The 12,140-nt window shown below is 39.8% G+C and overlaps 1 pseudogene; it reads right to left on the reverse strand.

The window, feature by feature from the left end:
- Rpl11-ps8 (ribosomal protein L11, pseudogene 8) overlaps positions 1 to 10,345 on the reverse strand; it is a 54,222-nt pseudogene extending 43,877 nt beyond the window's left edge.
- Between the last annotated feature and the right edge of the window lie 1,795 nt (positions 10,346 to 12,140).

A 12,140-nucleotide genomic window follows, 5' to 3' on the forward strand; every position in this document is an offset into this window, starting at 1 on the left:
ATTCACACACATGGAAACTTTTTAAAGTTGTTCTGTTTGTGCATGTGTGAATATGTTACATGTGAATTTTTGCTTGCCTGTGCTTGTGTGTGCCTGAACATGGAGGTTATAAGTAGACATCAAGTAGTCAGTAGAAAGAAGCAATGGGTGAACACTAGTGCTTTTGCAAATTCTAGCCACAAATGTGTTCCAATGGCCTGAAAACCACACAGTCAGGCATATCATAGTAACAGCTCCATTTCTGGTATTTTTTTTTTTTATACAGAAAGGTCCTGAGACAGTTAATGTGAATGTAGGCAAGAAGAAAGTCTCACACACTGTGGTTGATATTATTCCTTGGTGTGATGGTTGTGATCTTGAACCGAATAAGAGGTGAAATAGAGTTGAACAGCGGCATGCATTCCTTCTGTACTTCCTGATTGTGGAGGTGATCAACATCTTCAAGCTCCTGTCACTTTCATTTCCCTGTGATGATGAACCCTTGAAACATGAGCAGGTATAACCTCTTTCTCCTTTATCCTAGTTGCTTTTGTTAAGGTTTCTTATCACGGAAAAAGGAAAAGTAACTAGGACATACATTACTGCACTTTTAAAATACAGTTTGTTTTTATTTTGAGATAACATATGTTATGAAGGTTAGAATGGCCACAGACTCTTGATCCCCTGTCTCAATTTCCCCTGTGCTAGAATTATAAACACACATCTTTATCAAAATTATTATTTAGTTTAAGAGTTACAATGAATTTTTTGAAGTAACTGAATCTTTAATATAATAATAGTCCTACCTAATCCCATATGTCGTACAAGACCATATAGTTGCATACTCCCTTCTGTTTCCATGGCAGCGACATTGGTGATTTTCTCGATTTGCATGCCAACTTCACTTAGCAAACTGCTTAGTTTTATTGTTCCAGGAAACAAGCAACCAAGCAAATAAATATTTACTATTCAGTCTAACTTACATTTATTATGTAATTGATGGTATTACTTTTCCTTTGTTGTTTAGATTTACGATTATCCATGCTTATTCTTCCTGAAGAACTTATTTTAACATTTTCTTCTTTTTTTTTTATTAACTTGAGTATTTCTTATATACATTTCAAGTGTTATTCCCTTTCCCGGTTTCCGAGCAAACATCCCCCTCCCCCGTCCCCTTCCTTATGGGTGTCCCCCTCCCAACCCTCCCCCCATTGCCACCCTCCACCCACAGTCTAGTTCACTGGGGGTTCAGTCTTAGCAAGACCCAGGGCTTCCCCTACCACTGGTGCTCTTACTAGGATATTCATTGCTACCTATGAGGTCAGAGTCCAGGGTCAGTCCATGTATAGTCTTTAGGTAGTGGCTTAGTCCCTGGAAGCTCTGGTTGCTTGGCATTGTTGTACATATGGGGTCTCGAGCCCCTTCAAGCTCTTCCAGTTCTTTCTCTGATTCCTTCAACGGGGGACCTATTCTCAGTTCAGTGGTTTGCTGCTGGCATTCGCCTCTGTATTTGCTGTATTCTGGCTGTGTTTCTCAGGAGCGATCTACATCCGGCTCCTGTCGATCTGCACTTCTTTGCTTCATCCATCTTGTCCAATTGGGTGGCTGTATATGTATGGGCCACCTGTGGGGCAGGCTCTGAATGGGTGTTCCTTCAGTCTCTGTTTTAATCTTTGCCTCTCCCTTCCCAGCCAAGGGTATTCTTTTTCCTCATTTAAAGGAGGAGTGAAGCATTCACATTTTGATCATCCGTCTTGAGTTTCGTTTGTTCTAGGGATCTAGGGTAATTCAAGCATTTGGGCTAATAGCCACTTATCAATGAGTGCATACCATGTATGTCTTTCTGTGATTGGGTTAGCTCACTCAGGATGATATTTTCCAGTTCCAACCATTTGCCTGCGAATTTCATAAACTCGTTGTTTTTGATAGCTGAGTAATATTCCATTGTGTAGATGTACCACATTTTCTGTATCCATTCCTCTGTTGAAGGGCATCTGGGTTCTTTCCATTTTCTGGCTATTATAAATAAGGCTGCGATGAACATAGTGGAGCACGTGTCTCTTTTATATGTTGAGGCATCTTTTGGGTATATGCCCAAGAGAGGTATAGCTGGATCCTCAGGCAGTTCAATGTCCAATTTTCTGAGGAACCTCCAGACTGATTTCCAGAATGGTTTTACCAGTCTGCAATCCCATCAACAATGGAGGAGTGTTCCTCTTTCTCCACATCCTCGCCAGCATCTGCTGTCACCTGAGTTTTTGATCTTAGCCATTCTCACTGGTTTGAGGTGAAATCTCAGGGTTGTTTTGATTTGCATTTCCCTTATGACTAAAGATGTTGAACATTTCTTTAGGTGTTTCTCAGCCATTCGGCATTCCTCAGCTGTGAATTCTTTGTTTAGCTCTGAACCCCATTTTTTAATAGGGTTATTTGTTTCCCTGCGGTCTAACTTCTTGAGTTCTTTGTATATTTTGGATATAAGGCCTCTATCTGTCGTAAGATTGGTAAAGATCTTTTCCCAATCTGTTGGTTGCTGTTTTGTCCTCACCACAGTGTCCTTTGCCTTACAGAAGCTTTGCAGTTTTATGAGATCCCATTTGTCGATTCTTGATCTTAGAGCATAAGCCATTGGTGTTTTGTTCAGGAAATTTTTTCCAGTGCCCATGTGTTCCAGATGCTTCCCTAGTTTTTCTTTTATTAGTTTGAGTGTGTCTGGTTTGATGTGGAGGTCCTTGATCCACTTGGACTTAAGCTTTGTACAGGGTGATAAGCATGGATCGATCTGCATTCTTCTACATGTTGCCCTCCAGTTGAACCAGCACCATTTGCTGAAAATGCTATCTTTTTTCCATTGGATGGTTTTGGCTCCTTTGTCAAAAATCAAGTGACCATAGGTGTGTGGGTTCATTTCTGGGTCTTCAATTCTATTCCATTGGTCTATCTGTCTGTCTCTGTACCAATACCATAAAGTTTTTATCACTATTGCTCTGTAATACTGCTTGAGTTCAGGGATAGTGATTCCCCCTGAAGTCCTTTTATTGTTGAGGATAGCTTTAGCTATCCTGGGTTTTTTGTTATTCCAGATGAATTTGCAAATTGTTCTGTCTAACTCTTTAAAGAATTGGATTGGTATTTTGATGGGGATTGCATTGAATCTGTAGATTGCTTTTGGTAAAATGGCCATTTTAACTATATTAATCCTGCCAATCCATGAGCATGGGAGATCTTTCCATCTTCTGAGGTCTTCTTCAATTTCTTTCCTCAGTGTCTTGAAGTTCTTATTGTACAGATCTTTTACTTGCTTGGTTAAAGTCACACCGAGGTACTTTATATTATTTGGGTCTATTATGAAGGGTGTCGTTTCCCTAATTTCTTTCTCGGCTTGTTTCTCTTTTGTATAGAGGAAGGCTACTGATTTATTTGAGTTAACTTTATACCCAGCCACTTTGCTGAAGTTGTTTATCAGCTTTAGTAGTTCTCTGGTGGAACTTTTGGGATCACTTAAATACACTATCATGTCATCTGCAAATAGTGATATTTTGACCTCTTCTTTTCCGATCTGTATCCCCTTGATCTCCTTTTGTTGTCTGATTGCTCTGGCTAGAACTTCAAGAACTATATTGAATAAGTAGGGAGAGAGTGGGCAGCCTTGTCTAGTCCCTGATTTTAGTGGGATTGCTTCAAGTTTCTCTCCATTTAGTTTAATGTTAGCAACTGGTTTGCTGTATATGGCTTTTACTATGTTCAGGTATGGGCCTTGAATTCCTATTCTTTCCAGGACTTTTATCATGAAGGGGTGTTGGATTTTGTCAAATGCTTTCTCAGCATCTAATGAAATAATGATGTGGTTCTGTACTTTCAGTTTGTTTATATAATGGATCACGTTGATGGTTTTCCATATATTAAACCATCCCTGCATGCCTGGGATGAAGCCTACTTGATCATGGTGGATGATTGTTTTGATGTGCTCTTGAATTCGGTTTGCCAGAATTTTATTGAGTATTTTTGCATCGATATTCATAAGGGAAATTGGTCTGAATTTCTCTTTCTTTGTTGTGTCTTTGTGTGATTTAGGAATAAGAGTAATTGTGGCTTCGTAGAAGGAATTCGGTAGTGCTCCATCTGTTTCAATTTTGTGGAATAGTTTGGATAATATTGGTATGAGGTCTTCTATGAAGGTTTGATAGAATTCTGCACTAAACCCGTCTGGACCAGGGCTCTTTTTGGTTGGGAGACCTTTAATGCCTGCTTCTATTTCCTTAGGAGTTATGGGGTTGTTTAAGTGGTTTATCTGTTCCTGATTTAACTTCGATACCTGGTATCTGTCTAGGAAATTGTCCATTTCCTGAAGATTTTCAAGTTTTGTTGAATATAGGTTTTTATAGTAAGATCTGATGATTTTTTTGAATTTCCTCTGAATCTGTAGTTATGTCTCCCTTTTCATTTCTGATTTTGTTAATTTGGACGCACTCTCTGTGTCCTCTCGTTAGTCTGGCTAAGGGTTTATCTATCTTGTTGATTTTCTCAAAGAACCAACTTTTGGTTCTGTTGATTCTTTCTATGGTCCTTTTTGTTTCTACTTGGTTGATTTCAGCTCTGAGTTTGATTATTTCCTGCCTTCTGCTCCTCCTGGGTGTATTTGCTTCTTTTTGTTCTAGAGCTTTTAGGTGTGCTGTCAAGCTGCTGACATATGCTCTTTCCTGTTTCTTTCTGCAGGCACTCAGCGCTATGAGTTTTCCTCTTAGCACAGCTTTCATTGTGTCCCATAAGTTTGGGTATGTTGTATCTTCATTTTCATTAAATTCTAAAAAGTTTTTAATTTCTTTCTTTATTTCTTCCTTGACCAGGTTATCATTGAGTAGAGCATTGTTCAAATTCCACGTATATGTGGGCATTCTTCCCTTATTGTTATTGAAGACCAGTTTTAGGCCGTGGTGGTCCGATAGCACGCATGGGATTATTTCTATCTTTCTGTACCTGTTGAGGCCCGTTTTTTGACCAATTATATGGTCAATTTTGGAGAAAGTACCATGAGGAGCTGAGAAGAAGGTATATCCTTTTGCTTTAGGATAGAATGTTCTATAAATATCCGTTAAGTCCATTTGGCTCATGACTTCTCTTAGTCTGTCTACGTCTCTGTTTAATTTCTGTTTCCATGATCTGTCCATTGATGAGAGTGGGGTGTTGAAATCTCCTACTATTATTGTGTGATGTGCAATGTGTGTTTTGAGCTTTAGTAAGGTTTCTTTTACGTATGTAGGTGCCCTTGTATTTGGGGCATAGATATTTAGGATTGAGAGTTCATCTTGGTGGATTTCTCCTTTGATGAATATGAAGTGTCCTTCCTTATCTTTTTTGATGACTTTTACTTGGAAATTGATTTTATTTGATATTAGAATGGCTACTCCAGCTTGCTTCTTCTGACCATTTGCTTGGAAAGTTGTTTTCCAGCCTTTCACTCTGAGGTAGTGTCTGTCTTTGTCTCTGAGGTGTGTTTCCTGTAGGTAGCAGAATGCAGGGTCCTCCTTGTGTATCCAGTTTGTTAATCTATGTCTTTTTATTGGGGAGTTGAGGCCATTGATATTGAGAGATATTAAGGAATAGTGATTATTGCTTCCCGTTATATTCATATTTGGATGTGCGGTTATGTTTGTGTGCTTTCATTCTCTTTGTTTTGTTGCCAAGACGATTAGTTTCTTGCTTCTTCTAGGGTATAGCTTGCCTCCTTATGTTGGGCTTTACCATTTATTATCCTTTGTAGTGCTGGATTTGTAGAAAGATATTGTGTAAATTTGGTTTTGTCATGGAATATCTTGGTTTCTCCATCAATGTTAATTGAGAGTTTTGCTGGATACAGTAACCTGGGCTGGCATTTGTGTTCTCTTATGGTCTGTATAACATCAGTCCAGATCTTCTGGCCTTCATAGTTTCTGGCGAGAAGTCTGGTGTGATTCTGATAGGTCTGCCTTTATATGTTACTTGACCTTTTTCCCTTACTGCTTTTAATATTCTTTCTTTATTTTGTGCGTTTGGTGTTTTGACAATTATGTGACGGGAGGTGTTTCTTTTCTGGTCCAATCTATTTGGAGTTCTGTAGGCTTCTTGTATGTCTATGGGTATCTCTTTTTTTAGGTTAGGGAAGTTTTCTTCTATGATTTTGTTGAAGATATTTACTGGTCCTTTGAGCTGGGAGTCTTCACTTTCTTCTATACCTATTATCCTTAGGTTTGATCTTCTCATTGAGTCCTGGATTTCCTGTATGTTTTGGACCAGTAGCTTTTTCCGCTTTACATTATCTTTGACAGTTGAGTCAATGATTTCTATGGAATCTTCTGCTTCTGAGATTCTCTCTTCCGTCTCTTGTATTCTGTTGGTGAAGCTTGTATCTACAGCTCCTTGTCTCTTCTTTTGGTTTTCTATATCCAGGGTTGTTTCCATGTGTTCTTTCTTGATTGCTTCTATTTCCATTTTTAATTCCTTCAACTGTTTGATTGTGTTTTCCTGGAATTCTTTCAGGGATTTTTGTGTCTTCTCTCTATGGGCTTCTACTTGTTTATTTATGTTTTCCTGGAATTCTTTCAGGGATTTTTGTGTCTCCTCTTATGGGCTTCTACTTGTTTATTTATGTTTTCCTGGAATTCTTTCAGGGATTTTTGCGATTCTTTCAGGCATTTTTGCGATTCCTCTCTGTAGGCTTCTACTTGTTCTCTATGGGAGTTCTTCACGTCTTTCTTGAAGTCCTCCAGCATCATGATCAAAAATGATTTTGGAACTAGATCTTGCTTTTCTGGTGTGTTTGGATATTCCATGTTTGTTTTGATGGGAGAATTGGGCTCCGATGGTGCCATGTAGTCTTGGTTTCTGTTGCTTGGGTTCCTGCGCTTGCCTCTCGCCATCAGATTATCTCTAGTGTTACTTTGTTCTGCTATTTCTGACAGTGGCTAGACTGTCCTATAAGCCTGTGTGTCAGGAGTGCTGTAGACCTGTTTTCCTCTCTTTCAGTCAGTTATGGGGACAGAGTGTTCTGCTTTCCGGCGTGTGGTTTTTCCTCTCTACAGGTCTTCAGCTGTTCCTGTGGGCCTGTGTCTTGAGTTCACTAGGCAGCTTTCTTGCAGCAGAAAAGTTGGTCTTACCTGTGGTCCCAAGGCTCAAGTTCGCTCGTGGGGTGCTACCCACGGGCTCTCTGCATCGGCAGCAACCAGGAATACCTGTGCTGCCCCTTCCGGGAGCTTCAGTGCACCAGGGTTCCAGATGGTCTTTGGCTTTTTCCTCTGGCGTCCGAGATGTGTGTGCAGAGAGCAGTCTCTTCTGGTTTCCCAGGCTTGTCTGCCTCTCTGAAGCTTCAGCTCTCCCTCCTACGGGATTTGGGTGCAGAGAACTGTTTATCCGGTCTGTTTCCTTCTGGTTCTGGTGGTGTCTCAGGCACAGGGGTCCTGCCGCTCCTGGGCCCTCCCCCACGGGAGCCCAGAGGCCTTATACAGTTTCCTCTTGGGCCAGGGATGTGGGCAGGGGTGAGCAGTGTTGGTGGTCTCTTCCGCTCTGCAGCCTCAGGAGTGCCCACCTGACCAGGCGGTTGGGACTCTTTCTCACAGGGTCTGGGGGATATTTTAACATTTTCTATACATCACTCTTTTAACTATGGACTTCCTCAGGTTTTGTATATCTTTCAATATTTCTTATTTATATTTTAAAGACAATTTCTCAATTGCTTTTGTTAAGGTGTTTTATCACAGAAATAGCAAAAGTATATTGAAGTCTTGACTGGCATTTCTTTTCTTTTCAAAACATTGATTCTCATTTCATTTTGGGTTTTTTGTTTCTTTATTTGTTTGTTTTTGTTTTTCTTTTTCTGGCTTCCATTGAGAAGTCTGCTAGTGTGGTCACCTGTGCTCCTGGGTGTGGTAGATGCTTCACTCTTCTGCCTTCTAGATTAGAACTTTTCTTTACATTTTGTTTGACTACGGTTATTTGTGATTAACGATTAAATGTAGTTGTTTAAGAGAAAGGAAAAACACAGTGCAGTCCCTGTCTGTGTGGTTTTCTGGGCTCTTAGGTCTATGCAGTCCTATTTATCATCGACTTTAGGACGTTCTGCGTCATTACTCCTTCAAATATTTATTTGTCATTTTCTGTTTGACATGTTTCTTGCATTCTTGTAATATATAACACCTTCAGAAAACTTCTATAATATGTAATATTCCATTCTGTTTGTCTCACTCTTTTTTCTATGGATGCAAATTTAGTTATTTTCTATTGATAATGAGGAATGATCATTTTCTTTTACGTGTGGTTGATGGATGAGCTTATATCAAAGACCCTTTAAAAGTATTTTTGCTTTATTGTAATATTTTTATTCTTACATAGTGTATTCATTTCTCTATTTTGTTTTTTTTAATTATTATACGTTGATCATGCTTCGAATACAGTCCAAAAGATATTTTATCTTGGTCTTGTGAATGCCAAAATCTAATGAAAGCAATGACAATACCATCTGATTTACATTCTGGTGATTGATTGATTATTTATTTATTTATTTATTTATTTATGTATTTATTTGTTTGTTTGTTATGAAGTTGTTGTTTCCTAACATTTGCCATGCTAAATCCAGGTATTTGGTAATGAATGATGGAAACCAGTGTGAAGTGGGAAGTGAGCGATGTTTCCTATCTGCTGCTCTACAGGCACTGTATGCATAATATCCTTGTTTTTGATGTTGTTCTTCATCTTAGGCCATCCCAAACATCCTTTCTCACAGAGAATTTGGCTTCACTCTTCTTTTTGTTATAGTGCACTGTGACTACACTGGAGCCTATAAGGAGAAATAGTAAATACTTCTGTCTGAGAATATCTCAGAATTGCTCCCACAGTATAGCTTTTAAACTCACTCCAACCCTGTTTCTTGCCTTTTCTTTTCTCAGGCTTCAGTGTTCCCAACACTATTCCCTCTCTTCTCTCTCCTCAGTATTACATAGAACAATGCAAAGGGAAGGCTTCTGCATGTTAAAGTGATTGCATAGTCACTGTAATGTAAGAAATAACCGATTCCACTTGCCTTTCAGAGACTTCTAAACTGATAACAGCTTGTGTAATAACTGCATCAATAAGTCATAACTCCCGATCATACACTAATGATCTGGACACTGTTCGTTCACATCACAAGGACGCACGACACTGGGTCTCCATAGGGGTAGCCTCTTAATTTTACACCTCACCATCTTTAATCCTTGTTGTTGACCTCTTCTCTGTTTCCATAAATGGGGTATTTTAAAAATGATTACAAATGGAATTCTAGAGGCTAGGGATATACTCAAATGGTAGAGATCATTTTCTTCACATGAATAGCTGACTCTTAGGCATTGATTTGTTTAAAAAGTAATTCTACCATAGTTGAAAATATAAATATCTTGAGAATGCCTGGTTGTTGCTTGTATAAATTATTTCCCATCAACTTCTATATGTGACCTAATATTCTTCTGACTACTAGGTAAATCTTTTTGGAATTGAGGTGCAGAGAAGTGCAAAGGTTAAGGGAATATAAAAATCTGAAGTCAGAAATAGAGATTTTCCACTAATCTGTAACCTGCTGATGTTTCCAACCATGAATTTTAAAGGTGTCTTGTTTATTACCTTCTTTTGTTCTGCTACCATGAAAATGCCATGTCCTGATAAAACACTGACCAAAATAACTGGATGGAAAGGTTTTGTTAGGCTTACGCATCTACATCACAGCCCATCACTAAGGGAAGGCAGAACTCAAGGCAGAAAACTGAGACAAAATGCTGCTTACTGATCCACAGTATGCATACTTCCCACATCAATTATTAGTAAAATAATAATAATAATAATAATAATAATAATAATAATAATAAAATGATAATGATGATAGATCCACAGAGGCACCTCCAGGACAACATGATGGAGCCAGGTCACGCTGTGCTTCTGGTCTGCGATGCTGAAACCTGGCCTAGCCAGCACCACATAGAAATCCAGTCCACAGATGACAATGCTTGGGTCATATTGGATGTCCAGGTCAATGTGTTCCTTAATCCCAAGGCCGAAGTTGCCAGTATCTGAGAAGTTATTCTTCCATAATTCGTTCTCTCTCACCTTCAGGCCTTTCTCCAGAATCTCCTTTGCCTTGGCCCCATGGACAGTGAACAGAGATTTTCTCATTTCTCTGGGTGCCAAAGGACCTGGTGGTGTATCTAGCTTTGGAAAACACAAGGGTCTGGCCTGTGAGCTGCTCCAACACCTTGACTGCTCAGGTCAGTCTGTCTCCACTCTCCCCCACGCAGATATTGAGGCAGAGCTTGCTAATACAAAGTTCCCGCATAGGGTTCTCCTTTTCACCTTGATCTTGCACCATGGTGGAGAACAGGAAGACAGCGACTTTTATTTTCAAGTGAAGTATCCCTTGATACTTTTAAAAACTTCCCTTCTGTGTCTTCTTCAGCTCATTTCTCTATTCACCCAATGACTAATGATGTCTCATGGCTGTCCACTGAACTCTTAAGTTAGTCATGACTCTTAGTTCTAGGAGTTCTGTTTGTATCTTTATATTTCTTTGATGAAGTTTTTTACTTTTTTATTTCTTTATAGTGTCTGGAACAGTCTACTAAATTGAGGCTCTTGGTTTATTGTGTTGTTGGTATATTTCAGATTCCTAGTACAAAACAATCCTTTCCGTCAGTGTTACCAGGGTGTCTATCTTTCACTGGATATTTCCAGAGAGTGGGGACATCCAGGTGTGTTCTCAGACTTTGGAATTCTCTTTTCTCCTAGGATCTCTAGAAATATCCTACTACTTCTTCAACCAAGTTCCTCAAGGATGACTCCCTTCTCCACCCTACAGAGGCAACAGCAGCTGTGTGCTTGCCTTCAAACACTTCCACCAAAAACATCGGCAACAAAGAAAACTACAGGCAAACAAAAGTGAGAGCATGAACGTAATTGGAGGGTTCAAGATGCCTAGATTCCAAAATAGGTGTGAATTAAAACAGACAAAGCCCCAGGGGGCCACCAGACCCATCTGGCCTCTCACTTTGGTAGGCTTCCGGCTTAAGAAGTCAGGGTAGAAAGGGTGAAGAGCTAGTTACTGGGTGATTGGAAGCCTAAAACCTCTCTTGAAAGTGTGAGGCAACACAAATCAGTTATGCCAGGGTAAGCCAGGGTAGGTTAGCCCAGAGCAGAGCAAACTGCTCTCTGAAGTTTTCCAAGGACTGCCTCAAGTCTTGATAAGAAGTCATCCCACAACTACTATTTTGATGTAGATGTGCGTTTATTGCTTTTTCTCATCTAGTTTTGCATCCTCCTACATGGTTGTGCAGAGTACAACATTTCTGAAGGTTGGGAATTGCACCTTGTGCTCAGAGGCATTCTCTTATTTAAATCTTCTTTAGCTGGCCTTTTCTGGTCCCAGTTAGTGATAGGAGCAAGGTGCATTGCTTCATTGCCCCCACACCACCATGACACCAGGTCTGGGCTCAGTAAGTGTGAAATGCATTTTCCCACATGATCTTTTGGTAGATTCAAGCTCTGCAGAAGTCCTCATTTATCCCCAATGCCTCCAAAGAGTGAGGGTTGTTCTGCCTCTATGGGGTTGGGCGAAGACCAAAGGTATTTCTTCACAAGATATCTACCAATATGAGAGGATAAGAATCCTTGTCTAATAGGTGAAGAAACCATCCCGAGTACTAGTATGGTCTTGTTAAATGCTGTGGGTGATGGTGTCTTCACTGCTGCTCACAGAGGAAGGAAGGCTTAGCTGCCTCCCTGGGCTTCAGTTGTATGATTATTCTGAACCTTTATGTGTTTCTTTTTTATTGTGACTGTGTATTCTTAGAAGTGTTGGATCTGGCCATCCCACCCAGCCCCTTTTTAGTCCTGTCAATTGGAATGTGACTTCAAGGCCTTCACTCTCATTTCCTGTTTGCATTTCTATATTGCTCCTCTGCACAGTGTCTGAATGACATAAAGCAGAAAGTCAGCCCAAGGCCTTAGCATTGAGTAGTTCATTCTTCAAATCTGGTGGATTCACCCTCTTTTTCCTTTTATAGTCACTTTGTGTTTACTATGTAGATGCTGCTCATGCCAAGATGAAATGGCTCTTGTTATTTCATAGAAAGCTGAAAGCGGAGGACAAGACTTATCCTTCTCCAGCA

Source organism: Rattus norvegicus, chromosome 17 (assembly GCF_036323735.1).
Source record: "Rattus norvegicus strain BN/NHsdMcwi chromosome 17, GRCr8, whole genome shotgun sequence".
Taxonomy (NCBI): domain Eukaryota; kingdom Metazoa; phylum Chordata; class Mammalia; order Rodentia; family Muridae; genus Rattus; species Rattus norvegicus.